Source organism: Martes martes (genome assembly GCF_963455335.1).
Source record: "Martes martes genome assembly, chromosome: 7".
In the NCBI taxonomy this organism is placed as follows: Eukaryota; Metazoa; Chordata; class Mammalia; order Carnivora; family Mustelidae; genus Martes; species Martes martes.
This window is the reverse complement of record NC_137894.1, coordinates 82,289,877-82,314,582: the sequence shown is the minus strand read 5'-3', so window position 1 is coordinate 82,314,582 and position 24,706 is coordinate 82,289,877. Positions and strand designations below refer to the sequence as shown.

General features: G+C 41.7%; 1 long non-coding RNA gene across 1 annotated transcript in view; it reads left to right on the top strand.

The window, feature by feature from the left end:
* LOC308346454 overlaps positions 1 to 23,281 on the top strand; it is a 44,504-nt gene extending 21,223 nt beyond the window's left edge. Inside the window, exon 3 of the long non-coding RNA XR_013967183.1 lies at positions 22,809 to 23,281. This is a non-coding gene — a long non-coding RNA (uncharacterized lncRNA). The remainder of the gene's footprint in view (positions 1 to 22,808) is intronic.
* The last annotated feature ends 1,425 nt before the right edge of the window (positions 23,282 to 24,706 follow it).

Sequence of the window (24,706 nt, the reverse complement as noted above, 5' to 3'; positions counted from 1 at the left end):
GGCATTTTGTGTCCTAAAGGAGATGAAGTTGAGGATGTCATCCTGATCCTGTTTACGTAAACACTCGAGTGGCCATATCTTTCTGTTCTAAGCATTGAGAATGGCCAGCACTTCTGAGACAACTGTTTTCATCTGATGAACGTCATGAGCTTTTTATGTGATCATTGATCATAGGATTAATGCCTTTTGAATTGGCTACTAGAAAGCTCAAGGCCAACTTTACATGCTACCTTTGTGACTAAAAGCCAATAGCTACTACAAATTATAGATGTTTGCTGTGGCCGAAAACTTCATAGCCACTTTTCCGGAGCTGTGTTCCACTGAACACCAGCCATAGCTATTTCTTGGTGTGGGAGAGGAGTTTTGGGGTCCTGGACACTGTATCTTTTACCTCCTTCTTTGATAGCCTTGATGTTTTTATTGGTGTCTTAAATGTTCTGAGGAGTCTGATCATCTAAAATCAAAACAAACAAAAACCCATTTGAACATTCTTTTTTTAAATTTATTTGTTTATTTTAATTTTTTAAATAATTTTTTATATTTTTTTATAAACATAAAATGTATTATTAGCCCCAGGGGTACAGGTCTGTGAATCACCAGGTTTACACACTTCACAGCACTCACCATAGCACATACCCTCCCCAGTGTCCATACTATTTGAACTTTCTTGAGCATTGTCTTTATAAAACTTGTTTGACCACAGAATCTTATTAAAATATTATCTCAAAAGTCTAGTTTTATATGAAATATGTTTTGGGAAATACTACCTTTCAATAACATGTAATCAAATCCTGTTTATTGGATTTATGTCAGTACAAAGGTTGTTCTTGACAATGTGACTCCTCCTGGTTCTGCACAGCAGGGAGAGAGTCCAGGTGGGGATATTAGACCAGTCAACTGAGGAGGTCCCTTTGAGTTTGAAAATTTGGTGATTCCTGATTTAATAAGTGAAGAAAAGTTTTTCAAGAGTGTCTTCTCATAGAATTACAAATTTAAGTTTACTAACATGAAGACTAAAGCTAGAAATTAAAACATTATATAATAGTTCTGGCATTTTTAAATATCTAATCTAAAAGATGGCTTTAAAAATTATGTTTTTAAAAACAATCCCCCTCCCCCACAAGGAGTGTAAAACAAAGATGAAAATTTCCTTTGGAAAGCATCAAAGTTAAAAGTTATAAAATTTTCATCTGAACTCCTATCGGGTTATAGAATTTAACCCCTCCCCTTTCCTGCTTTGATGAAGGCTTACATAATGGGGGTAATACAAATTCGTGGTGTATCTTGAGGGGTTGTGCAGCTGAGTTTCTTCCTCAAGCCCATGGTGCATGTAGAGTCCGAAATGTTCATTTCCCAAGCACCTTCACCTTTAAGATCCCTTCCCCTCCACTCTCCATTAAAACTCAACAAACAAAAAGCAACAGCAAGGACTTCAAACCCCAGCCTCAGGTGTATTACTTAGATGGGAGCCTGGGACTTGCCTCAGACAACACACTCAGCCTCTGGAGTTGCTCCATTCCTTTGACCAGTGAGCTAGACCCAAGGAGAAATTTCCAAGGGCAAAGTCACCTTTAAAGAAAACAGATAGGCTCTCCTGCTCAGGTCCTTGGTTGACATCCAGCTCCCTCAGCGGCCTACCTGACATGGTACCATACCTCCAGTGTCTTTCATTGCCTTTCCTCTTGTGTATGACTGTGGGAGGTATGCAGTTTTGTTATTTCTCTGGCCCCCTTATCTCTCTGATTGTATTTCTGTGTTTTTGTCCATGTTCAGCAATGCCTGCTACATGTCAGGTATTATGTCACAAAAATGCATATGCCCTGGTCCTTGCCCTTGAGGAGAGCACAGTGTAGACGAGCAGATGAGCACTGGAGACAATTTCCATTCGGTGTGACAAAGACTCCACAAGAGCGATGCGTGATGACCAGGGAGGCAGTAATGGAGGCGGCATTTGGGTCTAGTCTTAGAGAACGTGTTGAACACGGATTTTTCCATTATAGAATTACTTTTTTCTGCTTCATGGCAACCAGCCTGCTAGATGGGGAGGTATTGTTTTGGATTAAATCAGGAGACTAACTGACAGAATCTATTAGCTAAAGCCTAGACTCTTATTTCAAGCAATTCCGTGAGTGTTCAGGTCTTAATCATTTCAGTTATCAGAGGACAAGACCATCTAGAAAGTAGACTGTCTAGAACTTAGTCTCGAGTTTCCCTGATGTAAAAATATTCTAGCGATAGTCTTCGGTTTTGGAAATTCCTAGAATTTAGCTTTGCTTTATGTTCAATAATGCCTAGTTTCCCAATCTCATGGCAGACAGAAAATAAATGGCATGTTTAAATTGCTGTTTGGATGAAAATAAAGCTCATTACTGAAGAACAGGTTTTGATTTAAACTTCAGAAGAAATTTTACAAAGCACAAGAACGTGTGGGGTAAGCTGGCTCCTTGAGTTTGCTGTTTCTTAGCTGACACCGGAAGGTGGTTATCAGACCTAGTACTGGGCAGAATTCTGTGGATTTTTTTCAAGTAATTTTTATGAGTCAAATCCATGGCTGTCAATTATGTGACATAATACCCATCACTTCTCTGGCCGTACGAATAGTTCTCTAATTTGATGTTAGTAGACAATTTCTTTAGCAAATACTCTTTTTCTTTAGACTTAGCATGTCAGGTCTTCCCTTTTCACCTTCCCAAAATTCAATTTAATAATGATTTTTGTCTGCTGATGTTTATTATATCCAGACCTGATAGTATCTTCATCTTCTGTTCTCTTTGTGTTGGGAGGGTGTCCATTCCAGTGGTTTTCCAGACCCCCAGATCTGAAGAGGACCCTTCACCACCCAAACCATGGGGCTGGCACAGCATTTGAAGGCAGTGCGTGTTGTCCACTTTCTGGTTTGAAACTTAGGATCTTCTATTTCCCGATCTGAGAGTTTTGCTCCCGTGATCTGTCATCCTACACACCTTCATGGTATTTTAATACATATGTGTGACTCTGACCAGCCCACAAACTCATTAAGAACAAGGAATGTGTCTTATTTGTCTTTGTATTCCATAGTTCATTACATAAAGGAGGTACTTAAGAAATATTTGTTAAACATATGTTTATCCGAAAAGCTCATAAATTAGACAATCAGATGTAGGTTATTTCCCTGTGCAAGGTATGAAAAAGAGAAAATATCACATATGCAGTTCTCATAACTTGACTTCTCACAGCAATTTTTTTAAAGGGCAGATCGAGGAGTGTCCTCATAAATGAAATGTGAATTCCTCCCCAGTGTGATCCAAGAGTCCTGATTTACTTTGTGCTCAAATGGGACATTCTACTTTAGGATCTTGCATTTGTGGATTAGATACTCAAGAAAGGTGATATCGGGAGCACCTGGGTGGCTAAGTTGATTAAGCGTCTACCTTCGGCTCAGGTCATGATCCCAGGGTCCTGGATTTGAGCCACACATTGGGCTCCCTGCTCAGTGGGGAGCCTGCTTCTCCTTCTTCTGCTCTCCCTGCTTATACGCGCTCTCTCTGTCAAATGAATAAGTAAAATCTTTTTTTTTTTTTTAAAAAAAGGTGATATCTGGACTAAAAGTGAAGGATATTACTGTCTGTGGAAGACTAAGGCAAACTTGTTTCAGTATCTCTCGCCTAAAATCCCAGTAACACAGTTACCGGCTACTGGGCATCTACTCTGTGTCAGGCATTCAGAGGCACATGAATTCATTTAATCCTCACAAGCGATTGACTTCCTCTAGGTCAAATAAGTAAAATGTACCTCAAACTAAACCCAGGGACAAGCCTCCCCCAACCTTGGCCTTCTCCCAGGACTCTCTGTCCCAGTGGATGAAAGCTTCAGCATCCACTTCCTCCAGCGAGAAACCTTCCCTCTCTGTCCAGCTTCTGAGTCTTGCTGAGGTAACGTCCACCCATCCATCCATAGACACCCTGCACGGCTTCCATTCCGGCTCCAGTCACCATCTGCCCTCCGTGGATGGCTCAGTAGCCATCTCAGTCGTCTTCCTTGCCCTCCTCAAATCTATCCCCCGCACCAAAGCTTGAGTGGTCTTCTCAGAACTCATGTATGCCCACGTAATTTTCTTAATTAAAAATCCTCCACTGATTTTCCTATTCTCTCTTAGGGCACAGACCAAAGTCCTTAACCAGGTCTACCATGCCCTGTTTGGTTTGGCTTCAGATGACCTCTCCAGTCTCTTCTCATCTTCTGGGCTTCCACTATTCCAGCTGTTTCCTTAGCCTACGTGGCTTTTCCCTTCCCTTTCAGAGTCTAGGCTGTTGCCTGCTCTGCTGGCAGAGCTCAGCTCCATAGCGTCTTCCTCGAGGGATTTCCATGTACTTTATGTGTGTGTGCCTTTTTCATAGTTTTAAATTTATTCATACTTGCTTAATTTTTTTATTACTCTCTGGCTCTCCTATGAGCCTGTAGGCTGCATGAGGACAGGATTAGACCCTAGCCCAGAACCTGAAGGTAGTGAATAATCGGGAGGTATTCGTTGTATAAATTAGCACACAAACAACAGCTGCCAAGTAGCAGAACAGATCTGAACTCAGAAATTAACACCCCATTAACGCCCCCAAATGGCCATTCTCATCAAAGGACCACAGGTGTGGAGACAGAGGAAGGTACAGGTGGGGAGTCTGGCTCATGCCTCCCTCTGGGTCCAGGAAGGGCTGTCCCCATAGCTTGTGGTCCTTGAACACCACCCTGCCCTAGCATCACTTTGTGTAGATTCCGGCAATTAATCTCTCTCCACAAGCCTTTCAGGAGGTTAAGTAACTTGCCTACAGTCACCCAGAAATTAGGTGTGGAGCCTGTGTTCAAGCCTGAGCCATTTGGCTCTCCATACACATTTGCAATCTTTTTGCTGTCTGTCCTTGGCTTACTTTGTTCCGTGCCCCCCTCCCCAACCCGACTGCGAGACACTCTCTGATTTTGGTGTCTGTTCTTTTTCTTTAAAATCTGCACCCATTTCTTCTCTAATTTATCCTTTCCCTTCTCTTCCCCTGCCTCTTTCTTCCCTCTGTCTTCCCTCCCTTTATCCCTCATAATTCCATTAGTGAGGAGAACCATGACATTATTTACCTGGAATTTATATTTCAGGAAGCTTTTTTTCTCAGCAGCCAGGAGCTTCCTGCCCACTTTGCAACTATGTAGGACAAAATGCAGATAAGCATTATAAATCTCGAAGCGCGTGCGCTCTTACTTTTATGATTCCTTGAGATACAGTTTTAAAACCACCTCTGATTTTGGGCTTTGAATTTGGACTAGTAAAGGTAGTAAAGGCAATATAAAGAAAGGGAAATAAACTTCAAAACTGCCTTTTTTTTTTCTCCCTATGAGAAGTCCACTATAAATTTTAGAGATGCTTCTCAAATAAAATTAGATTCTCCCGCTGCCTGCCACTTTCCTCTGCATTTCATCTCTTTTCTCAAAATCGCCGGAGCCTCTCTCGGGACACGAGGTCATCTGAAGCAAGAAGAGAGTGTTCAGGTGCCAAAGGTCCTACAGAGGGCTCAGGCACACTGATTTGCATTTCTGGGTCAGCATGATTTCACCTTCATTGAACCGTTGTACTGACCCTCGTTTTTCCACACTTTGAACTCTTCCCACCCTCTGAGCGCAATCAGTGGGCTCCCCCTGCAGACAGTACTTGGCCCCCAACACCCCAAGTGTGCAGACTACCCACACTGATCTTTTCAAGGTGCCCAGCATCACTAAGGTGCTTTCAGTGAGACACTGGCCAGTATTTGAGGTGTCTCTGAATGCAGGTTTTATTCACATCTAAAAAGGTAGTTTTGTGTGTTAATAACAAAAATGAAATGAACACTATAGGATACGTTTTCAGGTATGTCCATGGCGGCCATGGTTTTGTACTTCCCGTGTGGGTGTTAATCCTTGATGTCTTGAGAACAGCAATGGAGAAAGACAGATGTCCTGTTCTTTCTCTCTTTTGTATGAGTCATACTGGGAATTTGGTGAAGACCCGCAGTGTGTCGGGGGACATGACACATATCTAAGTCTTTAGAATAAGGCTCTTTCCAGGCACCTGGGTGGGTCTGTGGGTTAAGTGTCTGCCTTGGGTTTAGGTCATAATCCGAGGGTCCTGGGATTGAGCCCGCATCAGGCTCGCAGGGAGCCTGTTTCTCCCTCTCCTTATGCTGCTCTGTTTGTGCTCTCTCTCTCTCTGTCAAATAAATAAATTATCTTAAAAAAAAAAAAAGGAATAAGGCTCTTTCTGCTCTCTTATTCACAGTGTAATTTCTGTTAAGAGGGAGCAAAGACCCCCAAAAAGATTTAGTTACTTGTGCTATGATAGGTATAGGTCATTAGTTGTTCATCTGTGATAAGGTCCACCTGGCTAGAAGACCCTTGTGCAAAGATAAACGTGCATCATAAAATGCAAAATGCTGCACAGATGTTGGATATGAACCCCATGTTAGAATAATTGAGATCAAATATGAATGAAATGTCTGTCTCCCGAAGCGTTGCCTCAATCACTAAGAATAACTTTATTGCCTTTTTCTTAGGAGTAATAACATAATTGTGTGATACGTGAATTATATCTTGACACAGTTGTTTAGAAAAATGTAGTAACAACATTATTAAGAAGATAGGTAAACAATGAGAATCAAATAAAAATCACCAATATTCCCAGTTCCCAGAGAGAACCGCTGGTAGCATGATTTATTTTCTCTTGGTTTTGGTCTGTGAATACCGACCTGAAATAGTGCAGTAAGTCGTGTTGAAATCTTTTTCACAATGTGTTATGAACATTAAATATTCTTCTGCTTCTGCACAGTGTTCTGTAATATAAATGTTTTATAAAGAATTTAAACAATTCTCTGTTGTTGGACATCTAGGCCATCTCCAAGTTTTTGACAATATGTGTAGCTCTCTAATGAGTATCCTTATGGCTATATTTTAAGCACATCTATGATGCTTTCTTAGATGAACTTCTAGATATCTAGTTGCTAAATCAAAGAGTGCTCATTCTTTTAAGGCTTTAAAGCACACACACGCACATGCACTCCTTCAGAAAGGCTGAATCAATTTATACTAGCAGTGTATATCATTGTACTTATTTTTATATATATTCCCCAGCACTCCATATTATTTTCAATATTTTTCCAATTTGACAAGTGAAAAATGGTGTCTCATGCTTGCAATTTCCACTCCTTAGATTCTTAATGTCCTGAAGCATCCTTTCACATGATTATCGGCCATTTACAAAGTATTTATGTCCTTTGAACATTTTTCTTAGGCACTGTATATCTTTCTGTCAATTTCTAAGGTTTTTAAAAGCTAATAAGGCTATTAATTCTTTGTCATCCTTTTGATTTGAGTTAAAAAAAACACAACAACTTCTTAAATGAAAGTGATGCAGATTTTTCCTTAGAAAGAAAAGCAGCTGAAATTGGTGACACAAACAAAGTCTGCTCCTGACTGCTTTCACCTGGTGTGCGCATGGGTTTGTGAACTTGGTGTATGCCTCAGTTGCTTTCTGGCAGAAACTCCCAAATCAAGAGTCAGAAAACATCATCTTTACGAATAGTTGTGGTTTCATTTAGAGATAAATAATTACTTGAAGTTAAATAAGGGAAAATTACAAATACTTTTGAGCATTCGCCGATTTTGTATTTATATCATCCATTTCCAAAGACTTTCAATTCCAAATATTTTTAAAGGAAAATTTATGTTTTCTTCTGCTTCACTGACTTCATGTGTGGGGTTGTTGTTTCCTCTATTTTAGCAGTAATCTAAATCAGGACAAACACAGGCCAGAACTCCAAGGCAGATGACAGGGACTCCTAAGACTGGATGATCTGCTGGGCTGGGTACTTAAACAGAAGTTGATGTTGGATGAGCCACATCCTTCCTCCCTATCCCTTCCCTTGCCTTGCCGTCCTCTCCCTCTGTCTCTCTTTCTCTCTTCTTCTCTCCCTCTTCCTCTCCTCCACCCTCCTTTCTCTATCCCCCTCCTTCTCTTTAATTGGCTACAGGACCTTGGGTAACACTCCCCTTTGCTTCTAAGCAGAAGGAAATAATAGTCCTCTTCCTGCCTGAGGCAAGACGTTGGGGGAGGTGGTTGAGCGGCCAGTGAGATCTCTTAAACACGCAAAGGATGATTTTTTTCCTGCTACTTAAAAATGTAACTGTGCTCAGGTGTACACACACTCAGATGCACGTGTGTATTAGCTGGAGCACTTGTGTTGCTCAATCACTCAGCTGTAGATTTCTTTTCCAGTTTGTCTTTCAGGATGATAAAATGTACATGTAGTATTTAAATCTCTAAGAAGACTGCTATTTTTTAATGACTGGCTGTAACTCCTTTTATTAACTAATGGAGATAGTGTTGACTACATCTTAACCAAGGAAGTGTGGTGTGAGGATAATTAAATGGGTCTGTTAAGTTGCCCCTTGTCTGGAAAAGGACTGCCATCTATAAACAGAGCAAGGGCATGGCTTTTCTCCAGATTGCGGGGTAAGTAAGAATAATACTTTTAGTGATGAAGTTGGCATTTCCCATCTGTGGTACTTCATACATAGTCCTCCTTCTCTGTACTAATCACAAATACAAAAACTCTGCTGATACTTTGACCATCTTGGCTTTCCCATCATACCCTGTTTCCATACCTGGAGATTCAGAGCAGACCTTTGATTGATGTTTTTCAAAATTCTCTCATAAGATTCAAGGACAGATGGAAAACATTCTTCCAAAATTGCAAATGGTAGAATGAGCATTCATGACTTTCGTTACTGCTTTAGCATTGTTAATGATCTTAGCTTCTGGATTTTTCAAAAATGCATTTTTTTTTAAAGCAAAACATTGCATTCTCACTCACTGCTTATGTTTGACAGTGTCAGAGCTAAGATTTAAGCAGTGAATAATAGTAGTCCCAAGTTCAATGTGAAGTTCAGTGAGTTCTATATTCTACTTTAATTAAAATATTTACATGTTCATGGTTTACCTTCTCTTCGGGAGCCAGATACCACTTTCATTTGGTCAGCTAGCTGGTTCTGCTAATTGAATAGTCATGTAAAATACCACTTTGAATCTGTTCCAGGGTATGGCATTATTCTGAATTATTACTAAATTTAGCCATTTCCACAGACCCATCCGCCTCTATCTGCCTTGGTACCAAGCCTAGCTTGGGTTCCAAGGGTTGCTTTAGAAAAATGCAGTAGGCCCCAAATTTCCTTTTCTCTCCTTAGTCACTCCTCAAGCAGCAATTTGCCTTATTTTTGCTGTTTCCTAAGTTTAAAGAAGAGTGACAGACAAGGTATTGAGCTTTGGTTTCTCTCTAGATTCTGTCAGTTTCCTCAAACACAGTCATCTCCTCTGTTAGCCCCTGGTGTGCTGCTGGGGATTACTGGGCCCCACTGGCCAGCTGCTGCCTCACCCCTGCAGAGCTATTTGCTTTTAGGGAGCTAGGAGCTAATTCCCCTAAGTGTTACATACTTGGAGACTCTTTAGCATGAACAACGGTGTAGAAACAGGAACTCTCATCCCTTTTCTGGCATCAGAAAAAAGGACCCGGGTGTTTTAATATCCCATTTTTTCCTTCCCCTTTTAGTTCAGATGAGGGAACAGGTGCAGTCTTGTGGCAGAAGGAAGATGACCCTGGCTAGGATTGTTTTGTCTGTTAGCTCTGCCTCGGTGAGGGAAAGCCTTTTAAATAATTATTCGTAGTTTGAAAGGTCCAGGGCATGGGGAGACAATTAAATACAAGATGTGGATCATCCACTCTGAACTATGTAGCATTATTGATAACTGTGATAAAAGAAACTTTCATCAAGTTCAGAATGGGGCGTTTGAAACACTCTGCTGCCTCACGGGTGGGTGTACTTCCTTCTTTCTTTGTAAAGCTTCACTGTAAGTAGCCCCGTGTGAAACTGGAACTCCGTGTGGGGAAAGAGGACGGGTGGAGGAACCGTCATGTTATGAAGTTATTGCGAATGTAGTGACTGGTGATTTCACACGTACGCATTCCACATTTTACAGGAAGCTCACACATATAAGAAACCATGCCCTGCTGGCCCCTTACCACCGGATTTTCCATTGCCTGCCTCTAAAATCTAATGCTTGCTTATTTGATCATACCTATTGCTCTTCTATAGTGCAGAGGGAATATGGTTATGTGAATTTCAAGGGTAAGAAAGCAATCTACATGTATCAAGCAAATCTAAAGGACAAAAGAAATTTTTTCAGTCACTCACAGCATAGTATGTTCTTCCTTCTCTTCACAATGCTTCCTTTGAGATGGCTTTTTTTGGTCGTTGTTGTTTTTTTTTAATGAAACCAAAATAATCTTGCCAGTAGGGTCATGGAAACTTTTACCAACTCCATTTGTTCATAGTTGCCCATCCCTTCTTGTTTCTTTTCCTTCTTTATAGACAAAAACTTAAAAAAAAAAAAACCCAACTTAGTTGACTTCTTTTTCCATTATAAAAAGTAATTTCTAAATAAAAGCTTGTAAAAATTTAAACAATATAAAGGCATACAAATTAAAAAAACATACTCTGTCCCCCAGTCCCCTTTCTTCCAGCCACATTTACTTTTTTTCAAGAGTTTATTTATTTATTTGACAGCACAAGTAGGCAGAGAGGCAGGCAGAAGCAGGCTCCCTGCTGAGCAGAGAGCTCAATGTGGGGCTCAATGCCAGGACCCTGAGATCATGACCTGAGCTGAAGGTAGAGGCTTAACCCACTGAGCCACCCAGGCGCCCCCAGCCACATTTACTTTTTATCTGTTGGTAGAACCAGAGTCAGTTAGGGTTTCTTTCTTTTTCCTTTCCTTTCCTTTCCTTTCCTTTCCTTTCCTTTCCTTTCCTTTCCTTTCCTTTCCTTTCCTTTATTTTCTTCTCTCTCTCCCTCTCTCTTTTAAGACTTTTTATTTCTTTGAGAGAATGAATCCTCAAGCAGACACCCTGCTGATGTGGAGCCCAGTGTAGGGCTCGAACCCTGGACCCTGAGATCATGACTTGAGCCAAAACCAAGAGTTGGACATTTAATGACTGAGCCAGCCAGGTGCCCCCAGGTAAATTTTCTATGAATTCTTGTCAAGTATAGTAAAGACACATGGAGAACTGAATACCAACTCCTCTTTCTCAATACACATGTTTCCAGAAGGGGAGAGAAGGTTGAACCAGACTGAAAAGAGATGGGAAGGAAGATGCAGCTCCTTTCTCCTCCCTTAGAGATCAGCTCCTTGAAGGTGGGATTTCTCTATTAACTGTCTTTATAAATTTATCAGGTTAGGAAAATGCCTATCACAGGGTCGGGAAATTGAGCCCTGCATCGGCTCCTTGCTGGGCATGCAACCTGCTTAAGATTCTCTTTCTCCCTTTCTGTCTGCACCTCCTCAACTCCCAGACTTGCACAAACTCTCTCTCTCTTGAAAAAAAAAAAGAGGATTGAAAAGCAGGAACTAACTGGCTAAGATTAGGCAGAGTTCACGGAAATAATTTAGACCTTTTCAGTCTATCAGAGGCTTCCTTGCTTGCATTTTTATGTCTACCTTGGGTTTTTAATCTGTAAGCAGCCAGCATGTGCTACTTTGAGGTTTAGTACCATGGGTAGTTGCTGCTAAATTAAACTAATATTAAAGATAAAAGCCTATTTGGAATAAATCCATACTTAGAAGAGGAAACTCTGAATCATTTCTACCATTTATTCACTGGGGGATTTGTACTTCAAAGATCACTAAGATTCATAGGCTCACCACCTCCTTTTGGGAAAGAGGCCAGACAGAATTCTCTAGACTTAGTGGCATCTCTCCCACCACCATGGCCGCAATAGGAGTCAACATCTGACTAAAAGGATAGCCTGCTTTAGGCTCTCCAGGCCCCCTTGAGGTAGTGGAGAGTGGCCCTGGATTGTTGTTGTCTGAACCAATCACAGGGAAGTCTGAACTTGAGGCAGAAATATCCAGAAAGGGAAAATCAGACTCATTCACAAACAAGGTAGTCCAGTGCCAACGCCGAAAACAAGGGATGTGGAAAGAGAAGGCAGTAAGCCAAAACTATGAGGCAAGAGATGACTTCAGTAATGGAGGCAATGAAAGAAGTTATAGAAAACCATCAGTAGAACAAGCTTGTAGAGAAAAGAATAGGATGCTGGAGATGCTTCAGGAGCGGCAGGATGCTGGAGAAACTTGTTTTATTCCCAACAATATTCTAGTTCTCCATGAGGCCTGCCATGTAGCTCTGGAAACCATTCACTTTGGTTCCTCCGCCCTCCCAGGTATCCCTACAATGGAAACTCTTACCCTGAGGTGAATGAGTAGTCTCCATATTTTGCAACTTGAAAAATCCCCATTTGTAAGAAGAGCAGGTTGTTTAGAGAGAATCACAAAATGTTCCTTCCTTTACAGTTTGAGAGAGAGATTATAGGATGACACACAGATGGCCTGGGCAGAGCTTTACATGGTGGCAAATGCTTTGCTAGGGTCACCACAATTCAAGGTCTTGTTTTCTCTGCTGTATACTTTGAAATTTGATTTCATCCATGTAGACAGTGTGGGCTTACACCAAGTCGGAGATTTCTAAATCATCCAATGTATGAGTGGTGATGTGAGGTAGAGCTTTCCAGAGATAGAGATCCCCTTGTTACAGTTCTTGGCACTATTGAACATCTTTTCTTTATCAAGACTCTCTTTGGGCTCTTCACCCTTTTTTCCTGAGCATTCCTTCTTTTCCTCTTTCGGTTTCATAAATACATATGTTCCTTGTGGTTTGCCTTTCATCTCTTTTTGTCTCCTTGCCTTCCATGGAAATGCCCTCCCTGCCTTGGTTGTCCTCTATCCCCTGACCACTTTACCACCTTCCCAGATTTCCAGATCTCTTGGTCATTTGTACCTGCAGGTCTCACCAGTATCTCATTTTCACTGAGTTCAAATGGAAATTATTTTCTTTTCCTCTAAAGTTCTTCCTCTTATGTTCTTTCCCCTTCTCTAACACAGGACCTCAGTGAACTGGACTCAAAGTTCAGAATCCTTTTGACTTCCTTTTTTTCTCCTTGTGACCCACAGTGATCATGCAAAGTCCTAGCAATTCTACTGGGTCATGCCAGTGTCATCCAATTCCCTCTATATTCATTATCTGATGCTGCTTCACGAAGCAGGTTGAGGTATAGCCACTTAAACAAGACATATTTATTGGTTCACACAGTTCCTGGGGGTTAAGAATCTGAGAATGGCTTAGCTTAGTTGGTCTCATGAGGTTTTAGGCAAGCTCTTGCTGGGGCTATAGTCATCTCAAAGCTTGATAAGGGCTGGAGAATCTGCTTCAGAGATCGTTCATGTGGTTGTTAGCAGGTCTCTGTTCCTTGCTGGCTGTTGGCCAGAGATTTGAGCTCCTTTCGAGGTGGGTCACTCCATAGCTCTGCTTGCTACAGATGGCTGGCTTCTCCTCACATGTAGAGAGAGGAGGAGTGAGAAAGGGAGAGGGATGAGGGAGGGAAGACTCAAGATGGAAGCCACAGACTCTTTATAACCCAATCTTGAAAATCATACATCATTGGGTTTGCAATATTCTATCTGTTAGAAGCAAATCATTAAGTACAGCCCACACATAGCATGAGGAAACTAAGGGAGAAAAGTTAAAGAATTCATGGACATTTTTATTTTTCAAACCACGACCCCTCTTCTTTGTTTCTACTTCCATGCTAGGTCAGGCTCTTATCACTCTTCACCAGTATCTGTTCTTAAGATAAAGACCAAGATACTTCATCTGGGCTACTGGACCACATCTCTGTTTCTGTGCCTCCACTTGACTGCATTCTATTTATCAGTTGGTTGCTTTTTTCTCTTTCTGGTTCTTTCTCTCCCTCTATCCCATATTCAAACTTCCCAAGAGAGAAGCTTTTATTGATTCTGGCAGTCAAGAGCTGGTGTCACTCCAGGTCACCTCATAGGAGACTGGAGAGACTGGAGAGCTTTAGGGAGTCAGGTGTTTGCTCCTGGCCCTATCAGCTGTGGCCAGGATGGTGGGTGACTTAACCCTGCCTCATGCTCCCCTATCTCAAGCCACATCCCCCCACCTCCGGCGGTGCTCCACTGGCCTTTTTCGAAGGTTACAAGGGCCATTTTCCCTCCTGCTACAGATCCCGTGCTTGGCCTGCCCCTCTGCCTGGCCAGCTCTTCTTTCCGGTCCCTGCTTGGCGTACTCCTGGCATCTTTACATTCCAGCACATGTTACCTCTTCAGGTAAGAGTTCCGAATCCCTTCATCTACATTAGGTTCCACATGAGATCTCCCAACACCCCGTACTTTTCCTTCACAACTCTTGCTTGTGTGGTTATTTAACAGTTCATTCCTCCATTAGACTGTAGCCTCCAGGTGGGCAGCGACTCTTTTGCTCACAATGTCCAACACTGGCAATGAACACGGTAACTCTTTATTATAAGTCTCCAGGATCCTCTGTCATACGCACGGTGACATAATTACTCTTTTTCCTACATTCATGTTTCTCCCTTGTTCACACATTTTCGGTGGTTCTTGAGTGCCATCACTCTTTTTTTCTGGCATTCAAGGCCTTTCGTAATGGGTGCCAGCTCTCTTTTCTGGTTTTGTTTCTCAGCATTCCTTTGAACAGACCCAAGAATTCCAACTGAATTGAATCACTTGCTGTTTCTGAAGCACACTTTATGCTTTACTTTTTGTATCTTTGCTCCTGTTGTTCTCTATATCCTGGAATGTACTCTCACTGAGATGATACAAGAATCTCTTTTTTAGGAAACCTTTCAGTGTGTATCTTGCAGGTTGCTTGTTTATATATATCCCTCCTGAAAATTTGGCTGAATTTAATTTTTATCATAGATATGACATAGTATCTTAAATACTATGAGAGTATAAGAACACTTTCTTTCTCAAACACAATACCTTTTTTATATTTACAAATGAACAGTAATCTCTTTATATCAATTAATATTTAATCCACATTAGATTTCTTCAGTGTCCCTCAAGTGTTTAATTATAGTTGACTTAGTCAAAATAAGAGTCAGACCAAGTCCACACGTTGCATTTGGGGTTTATGGTCTTGATTGACTGTTGATCGCTTGTAGCTTGGGCCCTGTGTCATTTAGCTTGGCCTCAGCAATGTAGGTCTGACAGTTCTAGGGCACAACCAGCTTAAAAACCCCAAGAAGGTCACAGGTTCAGAATTTTGACTGCTCTGGGAGCAAGCTAAGATGACCCAACTATTTCTTCCTAAACCCTTCCAGGAGTAAAATCTGGCCTGATCTTCTGCTCCTTGCCCCCTGTTGGCCATGCTCCAGCCACACTGATCTGCTGTCCCTTGTCACTCACTGTGCCCCGGTCTTTCATACACCAAGGTCCTCCTCTTTCCTTCTGTGGCTGCCTAGATTGATTCTCTAGCTCCCACTTCCCTGCCCTCCTTCCGTTCTCCTGCCAGCCCTCCTTTGCACACACATTATTTGCCTGATGAATTCCCATTCTTCCTTCAAGAATAAAGCACAAATGTTACTTCCTCAGAGAAGCTCTTATTTATTTGTTTGTTTGTTTGTTTTTTGTGCCTCCCCCAGCTCCATGCCCAGAGTAGGCCAGAAACCCCTGTTAAATTCTCTCATTGGACCATACTTTTCTTCTAGAGCACCTATCCAGTTGCAATTAAATAATTATTTATGGAATTACCTTTTGAATGTGTCTTTTCCAGCTAAGACTTACAGCTCCATGAGGGAAAGAGCCATATTCATAGTGCCCACAGTTTTATCCCAGAATTTTGCAGAGGGCCTCACAAATACAGACGAGCAGTAGAATATTAATGAGTGGTTGGATGGATGGATGGGTAGAGGTAGATATGAAACAAGTCAAGTTTCTGGGGAGCTTTGAACAGTGGATTGACTGGGCCATTTGGATACTGTAGGGCCTCCTTTGAGTCTAGGTGGGCAGATTCAGAGAAGGGTCAGAGATAGACTGCTTTTGGCTAAGAGAATGTGAAAGGAAAGACATTTGTTCCATAGTATCAACCTGACCAAAGGCTGTTATTACTTTCTTTGCATTTCCTCCTGAGATACGAGAAATTTCTCAAACCCATTCATCCTTGAAGACAAACCACAAGGGAATTTGAAAGTCCCTGAAATTTCTTGGCTTCAAAAATTTTTTCTTTTTAGGTGAGCATGTCAGAAATTGATGTCAAAGAAAGACAGAGCCTCAGATACCACACACTTCCCTGAGAATTACTAGACTCAACACAACAAAAAAAGTCTGTTACAAAGCAATGTTCCTCTTCCGGAGAATTTCACTAAATAATTTCCTACAGAGATCTCAGCAGTTCCTTCCATAATGTTCTGAGCAAATGTGTTGGAGCCACTTAAGCACAGTGCTTTCCTCCTGATGGCAGAGCCCACAGACACTATTTACATGCACCAGTGCCATTTAGATCTTAACTATAAATTACGGCATAAAGGTTAATAGAACTGAGCCAAGCTTTAAGAAGGGACTTCTGCACAAAATTGCTTCATATATTGGTGGATAATAATAGAAATAAACACTGAAAAGAACAAGAGGTGTGGTGGGGATGAAAGAGCACAGTTCTTTGAATATGACTGGAAATCCCTATCAGGGGATCAACAGGGCAGAGATGTTAATTTCTAGGGAACTTTTTTATTCCAATAGCAGAAAATTCATTTTCTGGTCATTTGTTTTCTATGGCCCTTTTGGCCTTCAGTTGGTAAAACAGTCCATTTAAAATGCCTCCTGAAGTAGCTCTAAGATTTTCCTTTGGGGCTGATAAGGTCTACGTCCTGAAAGAGCAACAGCTAGCAATGTTGGTCAGGGAGGCCTTCCACTTCCCCAACCTTGTAAGTGACCAGTGATGTCTTTAAGTGGAGAGAAAAGGCCCACCTGCCTTCTATGATGGGAATGTGGTGGTCACATGGTGTTCCTTCAGCCCCCGTGCATGTTGGTTATATTTCTTATCTGCTTTTGAACAGTTGCTGGGAACCTAAAACATTTCTAAGTCCATCACTCTCTAAAATGAAGCATGACAGCTACATGTCTGGCTTTGAAATGAGTTACAACTGATTTCATAGTCACTCTGACAATTTACACGGGAAAGCAAACGAAAGAGGTTAGGAGCTTCAGCTCTCTTTTTTTTTTTTTTGAGTCTGTCAGAGTCCAGATCAGAAGGTGTCCACCATGCCCAGTTCCCAGATCTTACCAGTCTAAAGACCTAAGTGAATGCACAGGTTCTTGGCAGATTACCACCATGCCATGTCAACCCAGGACACGGAAAGAGTGAGGGATGCTCGGCATCTCATCCCCTAACTGCAGTTGCAGTGACACTTCCCTTGAGCCCTCCCCTCAGCGACCCATGGTCAGGCCTCATGGGCTGCACCAGGTTCAGACTGATCCCATGCACCCCATCCATGCAAATGGGGACCTCTGGTCTGGAGGACACAAGCAGCTGCAAGGCCTGGCGGAAGCTGACCTGTGTCCCTACATCCGTCATTGTCTTAGCTCCCTGTGGAGGGGGGCTGGTCTACCGTCAGCGGAAGGCACTCCAGTAGGAAGCAGAGGATAGAGCTTAGAGGGGGAGGAGAATTCCGGTAGGAGAGGAGTACTCAGGGATCTATGTGGCAAGAGAACAGTGGTGTGACTGATGCCACCACGCCCAGTGAGCACAGAGGCTCTCAGTGGCTCAAGATGGCAGGTTTCACTTTCCTCCCTCAAAGAGCACATAAGGACCTTTCCTGCTTGCTGTGTTTTATTTTTATTTTTAAAGATTTTATTTATTCATTTGACAGAGAGAGTGCACACAGGCAGCAGGGAGCAGCAGAGGGAGAGGGAGAAGCAGGCTCCCCGCTGAGTAAGGAGCCCAGCAGCAGGGCTCTGGACTCTAGGACTCTGGGATTATGACCTGAGCCGAAGGCAGGCACTTAACCCTGTGAGCCGCCCAGGCGCTCCCCTGTTTGCTGTGTTCAGACCATATTATAGTGTGGAGAGAGAGGAACAGGTAAGTCAGCTTCCTAACTCTCCAAGGAAGCCCTGCACCAGGGATCAGAAACAGAAATTGCCATATTGTCTCGGTTCTAAGTCGCTGGAAGCTGGGTCTGTCTTGGAGAGAATTTTGTAAGTCGGGTTGGGGAAAAGCAAGTTTTCTATACAACAGAATCTCAACTTGCACCCCACACATCTTGTTTTCCCTGACCTCATTTTGGATCTGGCATCCCTGAATTTATCCAGTAAATTTAAAGCTTTTTATATTTTCAACCTCTAAGGATAAAAGGGTCTCACTCTGCATAAAGCAATGGTTTCCTTTTCTCTTTTTCTCTGTCTCTCTGTCCTCCCAGCCTGCCCATCATCCCATCCTATGTATCTGTCCATCTGTTTGTCCATCGCTCCATCTATCCTAATGCTACTTTTTTCAATTTTCTGGGAGGTACTTCCTGGTTCTGGTAAGTTAGGATTTAGTAAACAAATTCACACTCGCTTTAGGATTTTGTAGTTTTAACATATATCCATTCTCAGCTTTTGTTTTTTACGTTCATCCTATAATCTATGTAAAGAGCAATCTGAAATCCCACACACTCACAATTGCTCTTCCTGATAACTTCAGTCAGCGTTGTTGTCTCCCCCTCTTACTAATTTATTTTCTGATAATACTTGGAGTATTTATTTATTTATTATATGTTGTATTAGTTTTCTAGCTGCTGTAACAAATTATCATAAACTTAGTGGTTGAAAATAACACACTTTTATTATGTTGCAGTTCTGTAGGCTAGAACTCCAACAGAGGTCTCATTGGAAATAAAATCAAGATGTCGGTGGAATTTGTTCCTTCTGGAAGCTCTAGGGGAGAATCTGTTTCTTTACTTTTTCCAGCTTCTAGAGGCTGCCTGTATTCTTTGGCTCATGGCTTCATTCCTTCATTTCAAAGATGGCAACATAACATCTCTTGTGAGCCTGCTTCTGTCATCCCAGCTCTTTCTCCAACAATCTCTGCCTCCCTCCTCCCTTTTGAGTACGCTTGTGTTTACAGGCAACCCAACTTAAGAATAATCTCCCTATTTCAAGGATGGCCGATTAGCAATTTAATTACATTTGCAACTTTAATTCCCCTTTGCCATATAGCCTGACATAGTCACAGGTCCTGGAAATAGGATGTGGATATTTTTGGGGTCATTGCCCATTATTCTGCCTCCCATATCCTGGTACCCCTTTATAAAGTTTTTCCCATTTTGATGTATGGAGATTTTCATCTAAGTAGACTGCGAACTTCTTGAAGGCAAATCTATGACAAAATACTTTGCTTTTCTTTATTTCTGGTCTTCCCCATTAACATTTTAAAAAATGCCAGTATTTGGGGCGCCTGGGTGGCTCAGTGGTTTAAGCCACTGCCTTTGGCTCAGGTCATGATCTCAGGGTCCTGGGATCGAGTCCCACATCGGGCTCTCTGCTCGGCAGGGAGCCTGCTTCCCTCTCACTCTCTCTGCCTGCCTCTCTGCCTACTTGTGATCTCTCTCTGTCAAATAAATAAATAAAATCTTTAAAAAAAAATGCCAGTATTTGATAGGATCTTGGTAAAGACTTACCAGCAGCTCCAATGGCTTTGATGACTATAGTCATCCTTCCTCCATTTGATTCTGTCTTTCCTGGAAGTTTGTATGTACAGAATACTCAAGTGCTGATGCATGCCTTTATCCATGTGTTGGCTAATTTTTACCAGAAGGCATTATTAGGAATAGTTAGTAGTTAGCCTCTTCACAAATCTATTTTGGTGTTACAGCAGATAAAAAAAAATCAGATTAGAAATTGTGGGTATGCAAAATGAGAAGAGGATAGGAGAAGTAGATGACGAGTACAGAGGTATCTTTATGATTCCCCCACCAGACCCCCCCCCCCCAGGAGACAGATTGTCTCTTTCGTGTGACAGCAATGGCATACTACCGACTCAGTGGCATTCTGACAGCCCTTCCTTGTTGGAAAGTCCCAGAACCTCCTATGGCAGGAAACAGCCACAATATTTCCAGCAGATTCCAAAGAGAATCCTGCCTCTGGCTTGGACTTGACCAAAGGTGTCACATTCTACCTCTAAGACCAAAGAATTTTTTCCAGCAAGGAACTCAGAGATGAAGAGCATCTTAGTCTTGTTAATCTGCGTTCTCTTTAAGTTTTGGCCCAGTTAAAATATGTTTAACAACAGGCACCTCAATTATTAATCCATTCGGCTAATACTAGCTATTTGTCAGGTACTGGGTTGGCCCAATAGTCAAAAAACATTTCTCTAGTAAACATTTTTATAGGGTTTACTATGTGCTAAGTATTTTTCTAAGTGACTACACCATACTATTTGGTGAGTCCTTGTATTAATCATGCCTGGTGGAGAAACAGGGTCAGAGTGATGAAATGATTTGGTTAGGGGCGCCTGGGTGGCTCAGTGGGTTAAAGCCTCTGCCTTCGGCTCAGGTCATGATCCCAGGGTCCTGGGATCGAACCCCACATCAGGCTCTCTGCTCAGCAGGGAGCCTGCTTCCTCCTCTCTCCCTGCCTGCCTCTGTTGCCTACTTGTAATCTCTGTCTGTCAAATAAATAAATAAAATCTTAAAAAAAAAAAAAAAGACTTGGTTAGGTGGTACGTCCAGGGTTTGATCCTCCTTCTGGAGCTACTGCTCTTGAACTCTTCATCATGCTGCCTCCCTTTAGCCAGTCCCTGCTTACAAAGAGATTATGTGATAGAGAAGGTTATAGGATAGGTTACTATAGAGAAGACAAAGAATATTTAAGAAACAACAAGTACAAACTTAACTACTACTTGTTTTGTACACTGCTGTATCCCCAGCACCTAAAACTAGGGACTGAATGAATATTCGTGGAATGTTGGTGAAAGGCTTTGTGATAAATACTATGAAGCAAACACATTGGATGCGATGACTGACTCTCGTGGGAACTGATTTGCTTTATATGGGGTGGCGAGGGAGGGCCTCTCTGAGGAGGTAACGTTTGAGCAGAGACTTGAAAATGAACAAGAAACGGAGCCATGAAAAGAACATGGGAGAGCTTGCAGGCAGAGGACCAGCATGGTCAGGGGCCTAAGGTGGGCGAGAACCGGAGATTTGAGAACGGCAGGAACCAGAATGCGGGGAGCCAGGTGTGGAAGGAAGCGCGGTGAGGGTGAGCAGGAGCTGGACAGTGTGTGTGGGGTCTTAGGTCCCTGTGATTCCTTGTGGCAGGATACCGTGTCAGTTCCATGGAGGGACTCAAAAGGAGGTAAGCAAGAAAAAAAGAAGAAAAAAGAAAAGATGTATTTCAGCTACTATCCCCCCCATTCTTGGGTGAATATCTTCATTTGTGGTGTTTTGTTTCTTTCCTTCTTTCCTTTTTGGCAACTGAAACATCACTCTTGCATCCTTTTCTGATCTTTAGAAGACTCTGACTCAGATCAGGGACTGGCTTCTCACGTGTGCACTTTGAAACATTGGAACATCTGCTTTGTTATCGGGTTAGACTGTGATCCGTGAGATGAAGCTCTTTGCTCGACAGTGGTTTTAACTGGGTCCGGCTAGGTCCCAAGGTCCTAGAGACAATATTTTACATTTGCAGTGTTTTCCACAAGGTCCAAATTTGGTTTACTAGCTTGTTTTACCCCCTAACCTTTGTTTTAAAGTCTTGACTCTCCACAGAACATCGTATCGGAAGACCACACACCCTACTTCTGTAGTGGTGTCTTGGTTATGAAACTTTATCCAGGAAATACTACAGCAGGCCTCATATCAGCCAGAGAAATTTAGGAAGCTGAAAGGAACTTGAAAAAAATACAGATATTTTCCAAAATGGCATTATGGAAATTTTGGAAAAAATATATAAATATAAATGTAAATATACATACATACCCATTTATGGTATATGATGCAATATTTTAATATATTCAGAGTCATTGTCATCAGCACAGTTAATTTTAGAATATTTCATAACCCCAAAAGAAACCCTGTGCCCCCTAGCAGTCACTGTTGTGTCCCCTCCCACAGCCTCCCAGTCCTAGGCAACCATTACTCTACTTTCCGTTTCTACGCCTATTCTGAACATGTCATATAAATGGAATCATGCAATGTGTGGTCTTTGGGGACTGGCTTCTTTCGCTTAGCGTCATGTCTCCAAGGTTCCTCTAATATTATGGTACCTGTCGATACTTCATTCCTCTTTGTTGCTGAATGATATTCCTTTCAATGACTACTACATTTTTGTTTATTCATCAGTTGATGGGTACTTAAATGATTTCTACTTTTTAGCTTTACGAGTCATGGAGCTATGGATGCTTGAACAGGAGTTGTTATGTGCATGTAGTTTTCACTTCTCTTGGATTAATACCTGGGAGGAGGATTTTTAGGTCTTGTGATGACTCCCCATTGAACATTTGAGGAACTGTCAAACTATTTTTCAGAGGGGTCACACTATTTTGCTTTCCCGCCAGCGCTGTATGAAACTTCTATTTCCCCATCTCCTCACCAACATTTTTTTTAAAAGATTTTATTTATTGATTTGACAGAGAGAGAGACACAGCGAGAGAGGGAACACAAGCAGAGGGAGTGGAAGAGGGAGAAGCAGGCTTCCCACCAAGCCGGGAGCCCTACGTGGGGCTTGATCCCAGGACCTTGGGATAATGACCTGAGCCGAAGGCAAATGCTTAATGACTGAGGAGGCACCAAGGCGCCCCTCCACACCAACATTTCTTATGGTGTCTTTTTGGTTACAGTCATCCTAGTGGGTACAGAGTGGTAGCTCATTGTGGTATTAATGTGCTTTTACAATGATCTTTTCTCCTTTTCCTTTTTAGACATGCTCCAGTCTCCAAAATGATGTTTTCTGAATCACTGTGGTATGAGTGTACCTGTCACACTATGACATAATTGTATTGTGAAAGTGTGGAAATAATAGATGAACAATGAACCCGATGTAGAACCAGAGGTTTTTAAAGTAGGTATTTGCAATCCTCGCTGGAGTTTAAGACATTCATTAAAGATTCTAATATTATAGACGATGCTATGGCCCTATTGCATTAGATCATTTACAACAAATGACTTAATTTATCTACTAAACATGATCTGAGTAGTGCAGAAACATTCTCTAAGTCTTATTCATCAAGTTTACAATGGTCTAAGTCAGAATTATTTCTATTTTGGAGAAGACTATCAGAAGGGAATAGAGTTGCCCAGTACTATATGGTGGATGAGTGGTAAGGACGGATCTCCCGATCCTTAATGTTAATATAGAAAGTAATATATCCCCAGAATGAGAAGAGATCTTGGAAGTCCTATATCTTATCATTCAGTATAAGAATTCCCATAGTAAAGTACATGATTGAATACTTCCAGTGGCATGGAAGTTCTTTACCGTATGAAGCAGCCCATTCTGCTGGCAGTTCTGATACTTCTTTCTTATACTGAGTCACCTTCTGTTCCCAAGTCCCTTCTACCCCCTGCTACTCATTCTGTCCTTTAGAACCATGAAGAGTAAAAGTACTTAATAGATGTTCAAATAAACATTTGTTGAAGGATTGAAATTATTCTCTAATTCTTTACAGTAAATGTTCATGTATTGTTTTTATAATTAAAAATAAAAATGAAGAGAGAAAACCACTAATCTTTCTCCTATACACACACACACACACACACACACACACACGCCCGCGCGCACGCACGCACACTCACACCTCCCCCTCCATCTCACCATGCCAGACTTTTGTTTCCTCTTTCTCTCTCATCTATATTTTACTGGTTTTCATATGAATACAGATGTGATATTTTTATTGTAGAAAATTTGTAAACATCAAAGAAGAAACATTTTATTTTTAAGCAAACTTGTTTTATACTCTCACTTTGTCACTTCCTTAGTTTTTTAAATGCGAGATCCTTAATGGCTGTATAGTGTTCCATCATACAGACATGCCATAACATATTTAAATATTTTCCTTTTGACACACATTTAAGTACTTTCAAATTTATAAAGAGAGTGTCGTCCTCTCTTTCAGTCTTCTTCTTGCCAAATGAACCATACCTGTTACCTTAAAACCTCCTTATATGCCCTTTTCCCCCTCTGGCTTGTTTTAACGTTTGACATGCTCTAATTTCCCAATCTCTCTCTTCCAAAGTAGTTTGCAGAACTGAGCACCTGATCCAGACAGAGGACAATGAAGTGGAGTTCAGGCGAACTGCTACCATGTTTCTGAACATTGCTCCATTATCCATGCAGACCGAAATGGCAACTGTTTTTCTTCTTTCTTTTTATTGGGCTTCTAGGAGCACAGATCTGCCCAGCCTCACACAGCTGAACTGCTGCTCTTTATTTCCAGCATCTCAGGCTATTCCTCTGTGGCCATGTGAATTCTCAGGTCTCTCCATTTCTGCCGCTTTGTGCGCCATGTGTCCCCATGCGGTGGCTGACCACTTTACTCGGTCCGGCGGATCTTCTTTAACACCCACAATTTGCATCACCTTAAAAATACTCTAGATTTAAGTCTAGGTGATTAAATGCAAACAGCTTTTCTTACTTGAAAAGACTTTACTTCCCAATGGATAAAAGTAGGGAAGCTAAGTGATATATGAGGTTTCATAACTCATTTGTCTTCCTCCCGTTTTGCAATGCGGGAGCTAATACTGGAGATTAAATAATGGACTTCGTTGACTTCAGTGCACCTGCTGCCGAATGTGTAAATTCATCCCTGCTCATACAGTC